Source organism: Macrosteles quadrilineatus, unplaced genomic scaffold (assembly GCF_028750875.1).
Source record: "Macrosteles quadrilineatus isolate MER2022 unplaced genomic scaffold, UCM_ALF_1.0 Scaffold_2__2_contigs__length_208266976, whole genome shotgun sequence".
NCBI lineage: Eukaryota > Metazoa > Arthropoda > Insecta > Hemiptera > Cicadellidae > Macrosteles > Macrosteles quadrilineatus.
The window spans coordinates 207069658-207083575 of record NW_026542595.1 but is presented as its reverse complement, the minus strand read 5'-3'; the positions used below and the strand labels follow the sequence as shown (position 1 = coordinate 207083575).

At 34.9% G+C, this 13918-nt stretch overlaps 1 protein-coding gene across 1 annotated transcript in view; it reads left to right on the top strand.

Moving 5' to 3' along the window:
• The first annotated feature begins 582 nt into the window (after positions 1-582).
• Positions 583-13918, top strand: part of LOC128986022 (uncharacterized) — a 68627-nt gene continuing 55291 nt past the window's right edge. The window contains exon 1 of the mRNA XM_054406100.1: positions 583-702. The gene's annotated coding sequence lies outside the window, so the exon portion shown is untranslated. The remainder of the gene's footprint in view (positions 703-13918) is intronic.

Sequence of the window (13918 nt, the reverse complement as noted above, 5' to 3'; positions counted from 1 at the left end):
TATAGTTTTTTAAGTTGAGTAGAGAATTTTGTTGTGTCTTGAATATTTGTAAGCCGGTTTGATAGTAGGTTGTATAATTTCTACCTCTATATGTTCGTGCAGTTTCTTTTCATCTATGCCGTAGTAAATGTAGGTTTGCTTCTGGTATTGTAGAAATGGGTTTCAGTTCGTTTAGTAGGATTCAGTTTTATTGCTTGAGTTATTACTTCAACCAGGTACAAGGATGTTAATGTGAGAATTTTTTTTAAAGAATGCTTTGTAATGATCTTCATAGTGGAGATTATTTAGAGTTCTTATTGCTTCAGTAGTTTCCACCGTGAATCAGTTATCTAGTGAATCCAGTTCGCAAAATAAAAACAATTACTAATGATTTAATTTTGAATGTCTATTCTTAGATGTTCAAAGAATGATTATGAACCGTGTTTTAAACAGAATACTATTTTTGGTGACCAAAACATTGGAAGCGCGCCGAGATTTGATTCGGCAACAATGGACCAACAAATCCGGCGCATGCGCCCAGCGCCCCAAGCGTCGCGAACGAGAATGAAACTCAAAACAAACTTCCAAACGAAACTTGCTCGTTCAGTCGTGCGGTAGTAGTGCCAGGGTGAGCAACGATTGCTTTATGTTCATTTAATTATACCAGTGTGCTATTGTGGATTGACATTTTGGATCTTCTTGTTCATATACTATTGGAATTTGGTAAGTGATGTGTTATTGTGTTTGTCTGTAATAAAATACTTAAGTTTTTATTTAAGCAGAAACAAATACGCAATATAATACAAAACAATATTGAGATACTTTATACATTTTAAATGTTTTAAATAATTGTCCCCTATGGTAGATAATATACCAACAGACCGTGTCTTTATATGAGTACGGTAATACTAAAACGGTTTGGAGATTCTGAAGCTAAAACCGCTATATTTCAATTTATTTATTAACTAATACACAATGTTTACAATAAAATACAGAGTGTCTTTGTGACAGATGACTGGTCAGTATATAAGTAGTGAAAAACTGGAAACAACAAGATTTCAAGAACAAGACATGGCAAGATAACCTAAAGATAATGATTCACTATAAATAACTAACATAACAAGGCAACAATACAATAGATTCACAAAAACAAAACCAGTATACCAACATAAAACAATAATGATAGTAATACAGAAATACCATGCAACATTAAGTAGCCTAAATACAGGCAAAGAAATGTGAAAAACAGATAAATACTTGCAAAAAAAAAAACAATATGATAGACTCTGTAACAAAAACAAAATAACAACAGCATCAACGGTCAACGCCATTTACAAAAACATAACAGATCATAAATAGTATTAAACGATGATACATTCTAATTATATTGAACGATTGAACGCCTAGTACAGAACAACAAAATATTGCTATTAACTCACTTGTAATCGTAGTATAAGTTGAAATATTTGCCCCATTATAAGATTTTGGTCAATGTATAACGATTTCAATGTATAGTAAAATGTGTTGAAACAAAGAAACCTAAATGAATATATTAAGTACACGAAATTCCTGAATTTAAAGCGCAGACCACATTTATACCAACGGTCAGATGAGTTTTGTACTACATACATAATAAAAACGATATACGTAATTTGTATGATACATTCTTACGAATCGTGAAAGTATCAAATCAGATCTTGTATTATGCCAAATTAACATTTTGTATTAACTAGGTAAATGCAATAGTTAGAGGAAATCCTAAAATATACATAAGACAAATAATTAGAGATTTCAAAACATGTTAGGAACTCTTGCTGTTAAAGGTTATATTTAGAAATTTGAGTTAAAAATAGCTTTTTTATTTTGAAAAAAGCTTTGATCTCACTTATAGAGAGGTAACTAAATAACTTGCAATGTTTCACATTTTACCATTTTAACGCGAATAAATATTTCAGAACACAGAACATACATGGGAACAACTCTCTATAACTCTCTTCCTCAAAACATAAAATCGATAAACGAAACAAAAAAATTCATCACTAGCCTTAAAAAATACCTCCTGAACAGGCCATACTACAAAGACCACAACAATGTGACACACCTCTAAAATAAATAAACCACACACACTCACACATAAACACACACACATAAATACAACAAACCCCCTCCAAGAAATTGACAACTCTCCGGTCTCCACGACTGCGAAGAGGAGCGCCGATGTAAGATGTAAGATGTAAGAACCAGAAAAGGCAGCAAGGAATCCATTTAATTTACTTACACTTGAATTTAATGTGCTAAATTAGAAATTACATATTTATATAGGCTAAGATACATTGTATGTAGGCTGTTATCTGTTATATACCATCGATGTATACATCGATATTCGATACTGGTAATGATGCCATTAGACCATTAGAAGATAACATCTACTAATATTTGTGTTTACCAACTCAAGTCAATCGCCAATAATGTGCCTCTAGCTCTAATCCAACACATCGTCTCGTGATTGTCAGAATTAGGATGTTTACTTCGGTATGTATTGCATGGCAATCCACAACGCGGCTAAACATGACAACTCATTGATTGGTTTGCAATGCTGGTGTAGTTCTGTGGTCAAGTGTTATCACAATGTTACATTATAATTGATACCATAGATAAAAGGATGTTAATACTAAGACATCACGGCATTTACGCTGACAAATTCTCATAATTATTATGTTTCGGAATGTTTTAGTTCGTTTTTGGTTTCATAGATATGTCACGTTGTTATTTTTTGGCAATTTAATATTTTTTAAACGTTTCTTTTAGTGTGTGTGTGTACGCGTCAAGATGTAATATACAGAGGGGTGCAAAAGTAGGTATACAGTACAAACAGGCACACAACACACACAACACATAACAACACACAACACACAAGGAAGTGAGTGTTTTTTATCAATTACAAAATTTTTAAGAGTTAATTTAGGTGTCTTAATACTCTTCAAATCAATTTCTTTTTATATGCGTGAATATATTTTTCTATAATGTTTCAATACTGTATACCTACTTTTGCACCCCTCTGTATATTGTTGGCTCACAGCTGTTGGCTGTATCACATGTCAACGAAACTATTGTCGATTGACAAGATGTGAACCCGAAGGCACGATTCCCAAGGTCTAGTTGGACACAACATATAATTGTTCGCAACAAATCGCCTAAAGGCCTTATTGTGTTATTTGTTGACATGTTATGGTGTTGAAACATTAAATTCCAGTGTTATAACCATTTATTTCGGTTTAACTGTCAGTTTTTTTTATTCTTCTATATTTGATGTGTGTGATTTAAAAGGTGTTTTCATTGACTTTAAAGCATAAAGCATGGTTCATAATGAATGGTTAGTAGTTCCCTCTAGTTTATAGCCAAAGATGAATTGAAAGTGCAGTATAGCTTGGTTGGTAAGGTTAATTAAGTTCCCCATCAGTGGAGACAATGTTATTTAATAATTATTTTCGTATATGCATTACAACAAAAGCAGTGGTGCATTCACAATGATAAAAACATTCTTTCGTTTGTATTTATGACAGCGTTGCATATAAACATACTGTCTGTTCAGACATTAGGCCTACATTTTTATCCAGGCAGATAATTCAATCTATGAAATAGTCATAAATGATCCAATGAAAGCCATAAGCGCATTTTCTACCTGATTTGATATCATAACTCGTTGATTATATTTTGTCAATCTTTCCAACAGGTAATTTCCCATGATAATTTCCATTCAACGACTATTAAGTCATATTTTACATTACACTCTCGTTTATATCCTATTGTTCAGTATAAAATAGTATTATTTTCACTCTCATTGTCTTTCTCAGCCTTATCTTGCAATTGTTCTAGACAAATGCAGTTATTTAGACCGTCGACCGTTTTGCTCGAACGCTCGTGACATTGCACACTTAACTACACTCAGCACAGCATTTAATCTATGTGGGAATTAACATTTTTGTGGGAAAAGTGCATTTAAATTGCCAACCAAGTGGAATTGTATTTACATATTTCCCTTTTAATTAAAATTCTCTATAGTCATTTCGAAATACCCATGAATTGATAATTATTCTGTAAGTCAACACGAGTTACAAATATTAGATTAGTTAATACGATTATACGTTTCGAGTGATTTCCTATATACTTTTGTGGTTTAAATGTTATTCAAATTTCTCCTTATTGTATGAAGAAATGCTAAAAAAATATATAACATTGTTAATTAGTGGGACCCCATCCCACGTTTATGAAATACAATTTTCAGTATAATAACACGAATGCAAACCATACAATAGATTGAGTTATTTAGGTATTGAGTTAATTGAAGTCGCTTATTAATTAGAGGGGGCATTAATTGTGATTCATCCACCACTAAACCTTTTGAATAATGTGTGAATAAGCGATTTCCATGTATTTGCAAGATTTAGTTTGGTGCGATTTGTAAAGTTTTACCTTCAATACTTAGTTTCTTGAAGGGTTAAAAATTCAACACACGAAGAATCTAAATTTGGTCGAAATCCCTTGACAGTTTGTATACTTTCGTTCCATGTGCTGTAATTCAAATTCCAACGGGCTTAAAGTTCCTTGAACCTTCAGAATTGCACGATTTAAGAGTGAAAACTTAAGAGGTTACGTCATTGCATTTAAGGAAATGGTTGCTAAACTGTGTTGTTGATGTCAAGTCGAGACAATTTCCTCTTGCTCGTCATTGTAGGGGAAGGATGATGTAGGTTTTCTGGAGAGTAGTGAGTTCCTTTTGCACTCTAAACATGTTGTCTTTGACGTAATTGCTAGAGGATGGTTGTCTATTATGTCACTGCTAGGGTCTGGATATTGCATTGTTGTCTATCTACAATATTACTGATAGGCTGCATGGTTTTCTAAAAAAAAACTCGTAGTTTGAGATGCATGGACATAATAGCTCAGCTAATTTATTCACTCTCCGTCTGTATAATTAGGTCTATAGATAGATTGTACCTATTGTACGTATATGTTGTACTTTAAAACATCAAGGATCAAGTGGATAATCTTAATAGTTTTCATTACAACCAACCTGGACGGGATGTTAAACATGATTTGCCAGTGCAACACATGTAGAAGACAGGTCTTTTAAATGCTAGGCGGAGGAAAACGTCTAGTAGTATATCACGCTATTTCAAGGTTATCAATGATTGTAGTTGTTAAAGTACACAGCTAAATGATGTCATCAAGAGCCATGCTAACTGCAGGTGAGTCAGCGTGAGTCACTCTCACGCGAGCGAAGGAAAACATCGATTTTTGTCTCTCAGCGGTACCAGCGTCAGTCAGCCTTCCAAATTTGGACACGGAATAATTTATCGATAAAGATTCCGGTTATTTACAAGTAAGACAGAACATTTAATTCCTTTGGAGACCAGCCATGCGGACTGTTTAAAACAATTTGTATTATAAATTCGAGATGGTGCAGATATTTGATATATTAGTAGTTGCTCAAAATCAGGTGAATGTAACATCCAAATTTGACTTTTGTTTCAAAATCAAGAAATTTGTTTAGGAAACTGAATGAAATTCCCAATGAGGATGGAAAATAAAAGGTTTACTAATTTCTCAGCATAGTGGTCAACATTTTCAGCCATTTAGAGAAAGAAGGGTGGTCTGCAGAAAAGCAATCACGAGCTGTCTGTCAGTCTCCTTTGGTGTAACAACCTAATCCAACTTGTCTGTAATATAAATTTAACAACGGAGGTTAAAAACTATACAATTTATACAGTACGTGTTCCAAACTTCTGTTTCAAAAAGGTTTTCAGTACGTGCAGGACTCGGGAATTAGCAAAGGTAGACACATTGTTAAATTCGTGGCCATCGACATATTTTCATGGTAAAATTTGTTGCTGGGATTCCAGATGAATTTGTTAAACGGTGTTACGTTTTTTTATTTTTGTTGCACCAATAAATATGAGTATATCAATTTTAACGAATACAAGAAAATTCGGATACCCCCAGCATAGGTGGAGGTTTGTTTCGCTTTTGTATTCAACCACTATAGTAAAAGTCCGAAATAGTTGTTCAATTGAGAGGTTATAGAATGTGAAACAGCAAAACAATTATAGAACATCTAAGAGACAAAGAATGTCCTATCTGATTAGGTATCCGTGACGTCACAAACGTTGTTTTTCTAACTGATTAATTGTTAATGGTAATACCTCTGTGGCGATTCTTACTAATAACTAACAATACGTAGTGTTCGCGAAACGGAAAGGTCGTGGACAGGTGACGTACGTCATGTTTTAGTTGTTCGCAAAACGGACAGATTTTCCCCTGTTCCCAAACGGGACTGTTCGCAAACAGGACACAACCGTTTACTAGGCCTTAGCAATTTTGAAACACCATCTGCAAGTAATAGAAATAACCGGAATACAGCTCTATCAGTGCTTGAATCTGTAATGAAAGCAAAATGCACAAGCATAATTTATGTGCTTGAATCAACCGTAGATCTGACAAGTCACAAGTGCGTTTGATATAATGGAAACTAAATACACGTATTCCTGAATGTTTCCAATACCATTTTCATCTTGGTTTGAACGTGGAACACGTCTTTTACCTGAACAAAGTGAGCACAGACAATGTATAATGCAAAAATAAAAGAACAGCAGTTTGACCTCGGAGGTCAAGGCTTTTAGGTTTGGCGCCGAAACCCAAAACACCTCGGCTCCTCCCCGGCCTGTCTACCCGCATTCTCTAATTGGACTGCAAACTTTTGAAATGCCGGGTTTGATGTTGTCTAATACGACCGTCTGGTATCGTTAAAATCTTACACGTCTTTTTGATAACTTGTAAATTATCATCATAGTTTAAAGTATTATGAAGTTCTTAATATGGTAACACGTATAGTAACAACTAAAGTCTATTTCCTCATGGCATTTACTCTTGAATTTACAGTAAACAAAAATGTATACTTTTACTTACAAAAATAACTTACAAAATGTATTTCATGCATGATTTTGGGTACGTGAGTTCTAATATATAATTACACTACTGTAATTGGTTGAGCATTTTATTGTTTCCTGATATATAATTGAGCTCAATTAATGACTAATGTACTTTCTTATTCGTGGCTCTTTCGCCATTAGTACAGTGCAATTAGCTTAAAAAAAGAGCAAACCGGGACATCCAAAAAAAAGTTTCAAACCAGTGCCAAATTGTTGAGTACACTTCCCTCAATATGTAACAAAAAGTTACACTGATTTGAGTGTCGGGTTTGGGGGGGAGGGGGTGAAAATGGGGTGAAAATAGGACTTTTTTTACTTTTTCGCAAATACCTCAAAAACAGTGCGTTTTTCTTAAAACATAATCAATTACAAAAATAATCTACATTAAATTTCGAACAAAATGATACCATACAATACCTATCTACTATGAACGGTTCAGGTAATATTGAGGGGTAAATGTGATTTTTTTCTTAAAATTCTAAAAAAGTTGTTTCTTAAATGGAGGAAACCCATGGACACCCATTAAAAAAGTTTCTAATGAGTACCAAATTGTTCAATAAACCTCCATTAATATGCATAAAAAAGTTACACGGATTTGAGTGTCGGATTTGGGAAGGAGGGTTAAAATAAAAGGGGGGGGGAATGGGACTTTTTTTGCTATTTTACAAATATCTCGAAAACGGTGCGTTTTTCTTAAAATATAATGAATTACAAAAATAATCTATATTAAATTTCAAACGAGATGATGCCATACAATACCTATCTACCACGAACGTGTTAGGAGATATTGAGGGGTAAATGTGATTTTTCTTTTTAATTCTAAAAAGTTGTTTTTTAAATGCAGGAAAACCATGGATACCCATAAAAAAGTGTTTGTATTTTCTCTATTAACTTACTCGTTTATGAGCTACAGGATGCGGAATGTACACAACAAGCCTTTTTCCATAAGTGTAACATGCTGTAACTCCTAAACGAGTAGCTTTTAAGAGAAAATGTCAAAATTAAAAATGTTTTAAAATTGGATTTATATTCAAAAACAATCATAAACTACAGGGTAATCCATAAGAAACAACAAAGTTGTCGGCCATATTGGAAAATGGTGAACATATTTTTAAAATTGGGAACCATTCCAAATCATCTAAAAAAATAAAGGCGAGTGTCCCATAAGAAGTCAACTCTATAACTCATGATAAAAAAGTTAGCTATTGGTTCACTTTGGGTGAGACATCCTGTTTACAGGGAGTCCTGTAAGTAAACAGCCAAACCCCAGGAAATGGTTCTATGGGTGAAAATAAAAAGAAAATCAAGAATATGTTTTTCCAAAATCGCTTCGTTAACCAGATATTTGCCATTTTGTTTTTTTTTTTCACAAAAACATTATTTCATCTCTGAATTTTTAAACCGATCATTAACAAACTTGGTATGTATGTTGAGATAAAATAGACCCACGTTAGAAAAAAATTATCTTAATCCAATTAAAGTTTTAAAATGGCGGCCATTTAATTTTTTAAAATTGAAATTGCTAGAAATGCCTAATTTTATGAAAAAATGTCTGTAACACTTTTATTTAGCTTCTAAAATAATAAAAAATAAATAAATTTCACGATTTTTATTAGTAAAATGAGGCAACCCTGAATAGCGTAGCCTTGATCACAATAATTTTTCAACTAAAAATCGTTGTAACTTCAGTTATTTTTTATTCGATCTTCTTGAGAATTCAAACGGTAGAAAGTTCACCGTGTTCCCGTATCTAGGTAGGTTTGTCTTTTTTAGGTAGGTAAGTCATATTTAGTTATATTGTAGTTATATTTGTGTTAAAATGGAAAATAAAAAGGGTTACTTAACAAAATTTACAAAATTACTTATGAATAAAATTCCCAACCCCGTTTTCACACCCTCCTACCCAAGACCGGCACGCAAATCAGTGTTACTTTTTTACACATATTAAGGGAGGTTTATTGAACAATTTGGCACTTGTTAGAAACTTTTTTATGGGTGTCCATGGGTTTCCTCCAGATAAGAAACAACTTTTTTTTAGAATTTTAAGAAAAAATCACATTTACCCCTCAATATTACCTGAACCGTTCATAGTAGATAGGTATTGCATGGTATCATTTTGTTCGAAATTTAATGTAGATTATTTTTGTAATTGATTATGTTTTAAGAAAAACGCACCGTTTTTGAGGTATTTGCGAAAAAGTAAAAAAAGTCCTATTTTCACCCCATTTTCACCCCCTCCCCCCCAATTCCGACACTCAAATCAGTGTAACTTTTTGTTACATATTGAGGGAAGTGTACTCAACAATTTGGCACTGGTTTGAAACTTTTTTTTTGGATGTCCCGGTTTAGGTCTAATTGCACCGTACTACATTGCTAAAACCGTATATTTAACTTTTGTTCCTTAAGAAAAAAGTCTAAAATTTACCATATCAAGCACTGAATCCCATGATATTTAGACGTTAGGTATAGTTGTTGTTTTTTAGAATTCTGAGCATTCTATTTTGGCCAGATGTGTAACTGAGATCTATTAATATTTTGTAATATCTCTACCCTCATTGCAGTAACTATCTTCTACGAAATTACCACACATTCCTTTAGTGACAGAACCTGAAATTGGATCAAATTGCGTCCCAAAATTTCTTGAAGAAATTTAGCCGATGCTGTTGCTGTAACCTGTTGAAATAAATTTAAAGCAAAATGCTAGCGTAATTTACATTTGCACATTGTAAAGCTATAGGTGAATCCTTTCTGGCGTACTTTAGGAATACAATGTCTTGAGCTTCAGCATTTAGTCTTTAGAATTTTAAGCTAAGAACTGAATTCATCCCCGATTTTTCATAGCAAGTATCAAGTTTGATAATATTTTTTTTAAGAAATTAATCCTTGACTATTGACGATGTTTCGCGTTATGTCCGTGTCTTCTCCTAGCGTGCCATGGGCCTGATGTTGTATTTCCCGTGAGTATATCCACGAGACAAATCACCAAGAGCTCGATATCTCGGGGTAACTTTGATGTACGAAAACACGCACACGCGCAGTTATATATATATAGGTCAACCGTAAGGTGAAATAGAGGGACGAATCTGTAAAAGGCTGTATAACTCCCTATGTAACCGAGGATAGTAGCTTTTTAGAATTGTTTATCATCACATTAATTGTTAGTATATTGTAAAAACCACGCACGATTTGGTATTTTTTTTGTATTAATATTTCCCTACTAAATTAATTTTGTTGCAAATGTGTTTAGGCGTAAATAGCGGTAAAGCCCCCCCATACACTATCGAACATGCCACCCGACCTTACAACCTGACGACGGACCCATCATCCAACCTGACTTATGTCGGGTGTTTCCCACACACTATCGAGCATGTTACCCAACAAGTCAGGTGAAATATTAGTTCTGAGATGGATTTTTAGACGACTGTTAGCTGTTTCTGGTGGATTTTTTAGCGATGATTTTAGGGATTTTTTGAGCCTATGGAACTAGGCTCTTAAATTTTCAATTTTATTTTTAACGAACTTTAAATCACACTCTGGATAAAGTTCCTTGCACTTTTCCATCAGGATATCGTGCCCCTATGTGCATGTTTGTTGCAATAGAGTTTACTTTTGACAGCCCACAACGCCTTCTGGTCTCTGTAGAGTTAAATAAATTCTGACCACAACTGTTTATTATTTTATTAAATGAAATTATGGAAAAATGGGACGGTTACACATCACGCATAACTCGCTAAATACAAGTTTACTGGAAACTGTGGCTAGGCGGGCGAGCAGTTCGACGGTTTCCCACCACACGGTCCAACATGTCAGGCGGACGGCTCGAGTCGGGTGGTGCTACCGGACCGAGCATCCGACCTGACATATCCGTCGAGCATGTCGGGTCGGAACCCACACACTGTCCAATATGTTCGACAAGACGTCGGATCCCGACATGTCCGTCCAACATGTTGGATATGGCTAACATACTTTCTCAACATATCAAATTTATGGGTAGAGTTGGTTAAACTTTTGTGTATTCTATGCAAAGTATTATAAAACATGTAACTAAACCACCCAAGAATAACGAGTGCCTCGTTCGTCAGTCTTTTCGTTGATTAAACAAACTGAGACAAAAAAGTAGAGTTGCGATAGACCAAAAGACCAAAACCACAGTATTATAGACTTTTGGAAGATCGATCGTTCTGTTCAAACTAATGCACAACTTTATATAACGTATGTGTTTACAACTTTAATGTTATATGTTAAAAGTATTAACCACTTGTGCTTGGCGTGGATAATGTACCTTTTACTAAGGGTACACTACTACGAAGATGCATTGCCATATAACATAGGTTTAGAATGAAAATGACCCGGTTCAATTAAGCTAGTGACAGAGAGTACTGTGGTGAAATACAATTTTTTCACCTACTATCATAGTATGAAGACTGTGACGCGAAAAAGTACAAGAGCAAGTACTCCAACGGCACAAGTTTCTATGCGAAGTAAAGCAAGGCTACAGCTGGTCCATATGCAGACGAGATGCCAATTATCATAATCAATTGAGATTGGGACGCACTATGCAAGTGAATGAAGATTTAAAATGTTCCACCCCATGGTACGATGTCAACCTAATTATGAACTATTTGGTTATAAATTAGCCATCATTGAAGAGTTTAATTGAGTCATGTATATTCCTATGAGTCAAACTAAACAAACAAGCTGTTAAAAAACTGGTTGTTTTATTGTACAAATTCATCTTGTGCTCTGTTGGCGGTTGACTACCTATCGTTACCATACATGATTGAAGCGACAACTTCAATGTCACGTCATTATGACAACTCCAATGTCACAATCGTTACAATGATGTGTGGGATCTTCAAGAGTTCCGGTTGTAAATCTTTGTTCTTTGATTGTCGTTCAGAATCCCACGCTGTTTTATTTTGATGAACATTTGCATCATGTCGAGGCCACAAGTTGTTCAAGTCAACGTTGTTCGGCAAATTTCAGTGTTTTATTGGATATTAAATTAGACATTCAATCTACGTAGACCAGTAAAAGCCAGAACTTCTCTCTCTAAAAAGGAGTTGTTGAATTAGCTCATAGAGAGTGCTAATTTGTTAGCTATATTTTATTATTGCTGATGCTAGAATATCGTTCATGCTGTGACTTTGGTTGTATCTATGGAATTTTCACCATCGATACCTTTTCATGTTAGAATCCTCGCTTTAGTTATAAATTTCTTACACATTAACGTTACGCAGTTTTTAACACTGATTGACAACATCACTGAATTGGAAAGGTAATATTAACCAATACCATAAATATTTACAAACCAGGTTAAACATTGCTGAAGAGCCATGTATTGCATTTAAATATTGCACCCCGTAATTTTAATGCCTTCATATTTAACAAGAAAGGGCTTAAATAATATAAATCGTGTATAAACCATCATGAAGTGGACATTTAAGCTAGTTCAATTGTACAAATATATTTTTAAACTTATTTGAAACTCCGCTCTCAATTGACTAAATTACACAATTGTTTTACTGATAACTCCACAACATGTGTGTTTATGTTAAACCCGATAACTGATTACGTAATGAACGATAAGACGAAATTATCGATTTCGATCTGGCCATTGTACAGTAGTTTCAAATTGTTCAAGCCCAAAAACCCAATTGCCCAATGTACATCTTCAAGGTGGCCAGCTTAGAGTTGATAGCAGGTTGAAAGTGAAAGTCATAATAAGAATTAGGAGCTATTTTGGCCTTCGAGCAAAATTTACAGCCTCTAAACTATAATTTGAGTGGCTCCTGGCCATTGGAACAGACCTGTTTTTGTAATCTCCTGGGTTTCGTTGTCGGGCGTGTACAGGTACACTAACTCGCTATCAACTACATTGTCATTACGTGCCTAACCACCTGAAGCGTGTTTGGTTCGAGTCTGCGCAAATAGCATGACGCTGTCTTTGTGGGAGCGAGCTAGTCTAGTGGTTAGAGCGCGGGACTTCAGTCCAAGAGGTCCCGGGTACAAATCCCGCTCCCGCCAAATCACCAATGGATTTTATCTAAGTGATAATGCCTCAACCCCTAGGTCTAGCCTGAAGTAATGTGAAAAACAATCTAGGACAAACAAAAATTGCATGACGTGTAATTCAATAACACACGCGTTTTAAGGGATAGTTGTTAAAATTCCTGAAAAGCATGTGAATATGTCGGGAATCGAATAGTGAGTTCATATATTTGCCGGAAATAATCATTAATTAGCATCACAATGACGTAGGACATCTGACAGTTCAGTGTTATGATTTTATTTGCTTCAGATGAATACATGAATTAAGTAGTACGATAGTCAAGTACGATAGCAGGCAGAATCTCTTTAAAGAACGACTAGTGTACATATTTGCAGAAATAAAAGAAGTTAAGTGCAATTGCAGGTAGAATCTCTTTGAAGAACGCATAGTGTACATATTTACAGCCATCAAAGAAGTCGAGTACAATAGCATGCAGAATCTCTTTGAAGAACACCTGGTGAGCAGATTTAGTTTGCTGCAGCATCCGCAGAATCTCTCTGCAGAACACCTGGTGCAGATTTACAGCCAGATGCTGGACCATGAACTGCGATAACTCATGGTGCCCAGACGGATCGTAACGCACCCCGCCTCGCTCTCGTGGGTCGGGCATAAACTACAAGGGCACTTGGCACCGACTACCTTGAATTACTAGTTCCGGTGAACATGGGCCTTGATTGCGTCCGTCGATTTGCAGATGGTTCAAACAACTTTAAGTTAAACCAATCTGCTGTACTGAATCAACTATAGTCCATACTGTGCAAAATATAACGTATCTTCAGGTCGGATTGACATGTGTTTGTAATTCGAAATTTCTGACGCACTCCGCAAAAATGATATTAATTTACACACAACTTTCTGCACATATGCAACCTTTTGGATTTTGAAGTCTGGAGCTTGT